Source organism: Microplitis mediator, chromosome 3 (genome assembly GCF_029852145.1).
Source record: "Microplitis mediator isolate UGA2020A chromosome 3, iyMicMedi2.1, whole genome shotgun sequence".
Classification (NCBI taxonomy): Eukaryota; Metazoa; Arthropoda; class Insecta; order Hymenoptera; family Braconidae; genus Microplitis; species Microplitis mediator.
The window spans coordinates 7,723,739-7,730,201 of record NC_079971.1 but is presented as its reverse complement, the minus strand read 5'-3'; the positions used below and the strand labels follow the sequence as shown (position 1 = coordinate 7,730,201).

Here is a 6,463-nt window from a genome sequence, read left to right as displayed (position 1 = left end):
ATTTAAAGAATTTCAAGAGTTCTTTGGAGTTGAATTGCATAAAATTTTGAGTTCATCAAATACGCGTTGGCTTTCATTACAATCTCGTGTAGACTGAACACTTGAACAATATGAAGCGTTAAAATCTTATTTTCTCCTTGAGGCGATGTAAGATCCAAGCAAAGTTACGGATGACATTGTTCAAGCACTTAATAATGAATTTACCAGAATCTATTTAGAGTTTATGCCTTATACTTTAGAACTTCTCAATGACTTTAATAAGCTATTCCAATCAGAAAGACCACTACTTCACCGCTTACGTCCAGGAACTGAAAAACTCATCCGCACAATTGCGAGTAATTACATGGAAATAAATCATTGCAAAACGACAAGGGCCTTTAATATTCAATTTGAAAATCCTCGTTATTATCTTACCCCTGTTTAAAAATATTGATTGAAAAGAATTAAAAGTGATGAAATTCGAATTCTTTTCAATAATTTCAATTGATTTCAATTTTTTTGTTTGTATATATAGATATACAGTTTGCATGGAGTGACCGCTTCTCAATTCTTTTCAATCAATATTTTTAATCAGGGACTCTTAAAAAAATTTATTTGGAATCGCTCGCTCAAGATTCGATTCAAGAATTATCGAAGACAACATATCCTCCAAAAACAGAAATTCAAAATTTTCGAATCAGTTATTTAAACGTCTATATTGAAATAATATCACAAATCAAGGATAGGCCCTGCCCTGTCATGACAAAACGATGTATCTCAAAAATTATAGTTTCGAGAAAATAGCGTTTGAAGTTTAAACAGAATTTGAGTACAATTTAACAGAAAATTAATTTCTGTTATGACAAAACGTTGTAACTCGAGATACATTTTTTGTATCGTAAGAAACTAGTGCTTATTTTGATAAATAGATGAAATTGTTATGACAAAACGCTGTAACTCGAAAAATAAAATTTCCAATGCAAAAAAGATACCTTTTTTTTCTCATTTCTTTTATACGCACATTTGATCAATATTATTGGCATAATTAATTAAATTAGTAAAATTTTGATAATACCCTATTATTAAGTGACACTGAATAAACCTTTTAGCTTTGTATCTCGAGATACGTCGTTTTGTCATAACAGGGCACGCAGTAAAAAATATTGTGTATTTGTGTCAAAAACGGTATGTGTTAAAAATTGTAGTGTGTTAAACTAACACAAAGTTTGTGTCACTTTATTTTGTAACATAAAAAATGTGTGATACACTCTTTACTAACACATTTTGTGTGTTACTGTGGAATTAACACAAAGTTTGTGTCAAAATCTCCATCAATATAACATTAACTTTGTGTTAACAGTGCGTCGGTTCTTTACTTGATAAAGTTATTTAATCTAAAAATTAACAATAAAGTGAGTTTATAATACGAACACAAAAATTGATGTAATCAACGGTGAGTCATTATTTATTTATTATTTAAATTTTTGAATACTGTAGATAACCTTTCTTTCTTCTAAGATAACCTTAAAATTTGTTTTTATAAAATAAAGTACTCTTAATAGCAGATATTAAAAAAATATTCTCTGTAAAATTTGTGATTATTATAAATAAAAATTTCTGAATTTGTTAACTGCTGGTTATTGATTTTTTTTTTTTATTAATTTTTTTTTTCTTCTATACCAAGTATGCAATATTTGAATTTATTTTGACGTAAGTTTTATTTTTTTTAGATGAGTGGTAATTCATCTAACATTGAAAATTTTGATGTAAATCGAAATCAAAAAGTGACTGTCATGTTTATTCTGGAGTGGAATAACACTAAAGTTTGGGCCAAACTAAATTTGCCGGTTACGTTTAACGACTTTGTTTTAAAAGGTTAATCTTCATTTTCAGAAACTTTCAAATTTCAATTTTAATCGTCTATTATTATAAAGTTATTGTTCATTGCAGCTCACGGGGTATTCCCGAACTTGAATAATTTGGATTTTTTCTTTGTCGATTCAAACGACGCTAGACTAGATACGATCCTCGTACTACGTTCTAACCAGTACTAAAAGTTGGGAACTGCATAGGTTTAATGAAGATCACTCTATTATTATAACTAATTATTTCTTATAATCTAATGTGAAAATATAATAAATATTATTGAATAATAAAGACAATAATATTTTTTAATTTGCTGCTTCATTTCTAAAACCTATAATTTGTTTTTTGGTTTAATTATTTAAAATTTTACCTACAATTATTTACATTCGGTAACTGTTGATTCATTAAAATTTAGATAATAAAAAAAAAAAAAAAATTTTTAATAAATATTATCAACTGCAGTTGAGAAAATAAAAAAAAATTATTTTATAGGTATGAAACAGTTGATTAGAATAAATAAAATTATTTAACATTTATTTTGTGTTAAAATCAACACTTAGAAAGTGAAAGATTCTTTGCGCCCTCTTGTGTCAATATTTTAACATAATCTTTGTGTTAGAAAGGGGTTACACAAAGTTTGTGTCGAAATTTCAACACAAATTTTGTGTCAACCGTTTTTAACACACAAACTGTGTTGATTTTACACAATATTTTTTACTGTGTGCAGAGGTTTGAGTTTAATATATTATCAGTTGTAGAGCCTAAAGAAGCTCAATCAGTTTTCGAAATATGAAAAAATACGGAACAAAAATTTTTTTTTTTTTCGTATTTCTCAAATATTTCAGAATCTATTTGACTAAATGATCTAGAATTCGCTGGGGATCTAAATTCATAAGAACTCTTTCGAATGTCGCAAGAACCATCTAGATCGGTTCATTCATTAAAAGATATGAGGCTTACATTTACACACACAAACGCGCGCTTACACACACAAACACACACACACACATCTCTCTGAAAATGTCAAAAAATTTTCAAAGATTGTCGATTTTCCTAACGGGAAGTTAAAAAATAATAATTTTTAAAATGTGATTTAAGAAGTAGTGAATATCTTTACCTCGATAATTTTTTTTTCTTACAGCAATTAATCAAATTCGTTTTTTAAAATTATTGTTTCAATACCTGTGAAAAAATAGATTGGACTTACGTAGATTTACAAAGATCCAATTTATTTCATTTTGGATATCTACGTAAGTCCATCTAGTTCGACAGCATTTTGCCATGGGTAATTATTCTGATCAAGAAAAATTATATAAAACGACTCAAAACAATTTGAATCGACTAATATATACACTTAGCATAGATTAAATAATTTATCTTAATTAGGATAACCCAAAAGCTATAAATAATTGATTATTTAATCAATTATTTTCTTATTTTACAAATATATGTACATTAACATTCAATAACTAATTTACTATTACACGCAAGAAAAGTTAAGGACACCAAGAGTTGATGTTCGAATGAGTTATGAATGGGAAGCAAAATAATCATGGCTAATTAGTGTAAAACTGAGTCTTTTGAAAACTATTAACTGCTTGAGTTATTGCATCGTGAATACAACCTTTCGTAAATGTTTTATTGTCGTGATAATTATTTCTGTGCCGTTAGCATTATAGCTAACACCTTGTTGTACTACAAATACTAGCCAATTTAGCGGCGGTTCTACCAGATGCTACTTGAGTTTTCTTATTAGAGTCACGATCGGAGTGAGTAAAGGCGACGGGCGAAAGATTTATTTTAAATTTATTATTTAATATCAAAATACTGAATTACCTCGTTCTGTAACTCAGCCGAGGAGTTCGATTGAACTTCACGGGGTTAGTGTGAGAACACATGAGCGATCGGGCACCAATTATTAATCTATAAATTAGAGTATGGAATTATTTGTATTCTGTCGTCCAACCAAGGAATTTGAGGTCACGTGGCTGATATAAGAATATTATAATTTTATACCGTTTTACAACTTATTTGTCTATTCATACCGAGCGGATGTACTATAGATTATAACAGCAAACTGTTACTCTGGTCGTCCTTACAAAGGGCGTCACTAGAAGTAATAACGGCCTCCCAGAGCCGGATCGTAGATCGTCAGGGTCGTTGTAAAATTGATTTGTAAGAGAAGGAAGAGGAAGGATAATTTATAATTAATTCATTCATTTCACTTTTAACAATTTTAACCTTTATTTATGACAGAGTGATTAGCTTGCCAAGTCTGGTCTCACCTAAGTATTATGGTCGAATATTAGGGCGCCACTGGAAGATGGACTCGGCCTTCCAGAACCGGATGTTAATGTAATTTTTTGATTCTCAGGGTCGTTCGTAATTTTTATAATTTTGTGAGAGAGGAGAGGAATACCCTGATTAAAAAAGTGAATTGAAAAGTATTGAAAATGATGAGAAATGAATCCTTTCGAATACTTTCTATACCCCAAGGTATTCATTTTGACATAAAATGAATACTTTTCAATCCCAAAATAATAAAAGAATTTCTGAACTTCCGAGGAATTGAAAAAGATTCAAATGAATTGATATTTTTAATCTTTCTGAATCCTTCTCAATACCTAAATAATCCGACATTTCGGATCAAGTGTGGGATTGAAAAAGATTGAAATGAATTGAAATTTTTGAATCTTTCTGAATCCTTCTCAATACCTAAATAATATCACATTTCGGGTCATGTGTGGAATTGAAAAAGATTGAAATGAATTGAAATTTTTGAATCTTTCCGAATCCTTCTCAATACCTAAATAATCCGATATTTCGATCAAGTGTGGGATTGAAAAAGATTGAAATGAATTGAAATTTTTGAATCTTTCTGAATCCTTCTCAATACCTAAATAGTCCGATATTTCGGATCAAGTGTGGGATTGAAAAAGATTGAAATGAATTGAAATTTTCGAATCTTTCCGAATCCTTCTCAATACCTAAATAATCCGATATTTCGGATCAAGTGTGGGATTGAAAAAGATTGAAATGAATTGAAATTTTTGAATCTTTCTGAATTCTTCTCAATACCTAAATAATTTCACATTTCGGGTCATGAGTGGGATTGAAAAAAATTGAAATGAATTGAAATTTTTGAATCTTTCCGAATCCTTCTCAATACCTGAATTGAAATGATGAAAGATTGAATTCTTTTCAATACTTTCGAATTCCACTTTGGAATTGGAAAGTATTCAAACGATCAAAATTTCAATTCCATTCAATACTTTCCAAAACCGCCGAGGGATTGAAAAGAATTGAGATAATTTTCAATACTTTTCAATTCACTTTTTTAATCAGGGTAGTGAACAGGCTGAAATAATTTTATTTAAACTTTACTTTCAACTTTAATAACCTTAAGCACCTTGCTTATTATTTATTTAATCCTTTTTATAACAATTAATATACTTATGACAAACTATGCTTATGACAAACTAAATCTTATGACAAACTAATTTCGTCTCCTAGACGTTTTTCACACTCTCACACACACACGTATTTTAAGCGTCTCCCGGACGTAACACACACACACACACTCTCTTTAAAAAAACCGTCCACCGGACGTTAAACCTTTAACCTTAATACACCTTTATAAAAAACCGTCCACCGGACGTTAAACCTTATTTTCCTTAAATCCTACTTTTAAAAAACCGTCCACAGGACGTTAACCCGCATTTTCTTATTTCTAGTGTCCACCGGACATATCCTAAACCTAACTTATATTTTTGTCCACCGGACTTACATCACAGACACAGTTTCTTTACTCTAACTTGACTCTATAACTAAGTGACTCTACTCATTAACTTTCTCACTTTATTTTTCAACACTTCATAATTTCCAATACTCAATATAAATTCTTTCTTTCTATGACTTACTGTCCTTTCCAATTAATTAATTTATTTTTTTGTTTAATATAATTTATAAATTAATTAATCTTTTTTTCACTTATAAATTTTCCTAATTAACTTTCTCGGATTAAAATTTTATAATTAATTTGCCACAAATTTTATACAATTATTATTTTCAATTCCTAATTTTCCACTAACAATTTTCACAATAAATTTATTTCACTTTTAAAATAATCCGTTTTCTCAATTTTACTCACAATTTAATTTACCCAAACTCTAGTATCTTTTATTTAGTTTTTAGATATTTTAATTAACTTAAAATTAATTTAATAATCACGTAATGACTAGAATTTGATTTCGGGTTGACTAGAATTTTCGGCCGGTGAATTGGCGTCACGCGGTTCCCGATTTTATTGACGTTAATTCGAGTAAATTAATTGAATTGATGAATCTCAGAATTAATGCGGCCGACGGAATAAATTCCAGCCTGTATTAACCTTAAGATAAATTAATAAATTAATTTATAACGGCTGGAGAGCCTGGAATAAATTAATAATTTTATTCAACGCAGGCCTGATTTGCGCGCTTTATGACATCTGCGTTGCGAACCCTAAACGGCTGTTTACCGACCGGTGCAAAGAAGTTGAGTAAAATCAAAATAGATGTCCTCGGTTTTCACCGAAGTTGTGAAAAGTGAGTGGTGAAATGACTTTTCACCACGCATC

General features: G+C 29.5%; 1 long non-coding RNA gene across 1 annotated transcript; it reads left to right on the top strand.

The window, feature by feature from the left end:
* Positions 1–1,140: 1,140 nt before the first annotated feature.
* Positions 1,141–2,065, top strand: LOC130665580 (uncharacterized). The gene is made up of 3 exons (XR_008989554.1): positions 1,141–1,432; positions 1,710–1,854; positions 1,930–2,065. It is a non-coding gene; the product is annotated as an uncharacterized LOC130665580 (long non-coding RNA).
* The last annotated feature ends 4,398 nt before the right edge of the window (positions 2,066–6,463 follow it).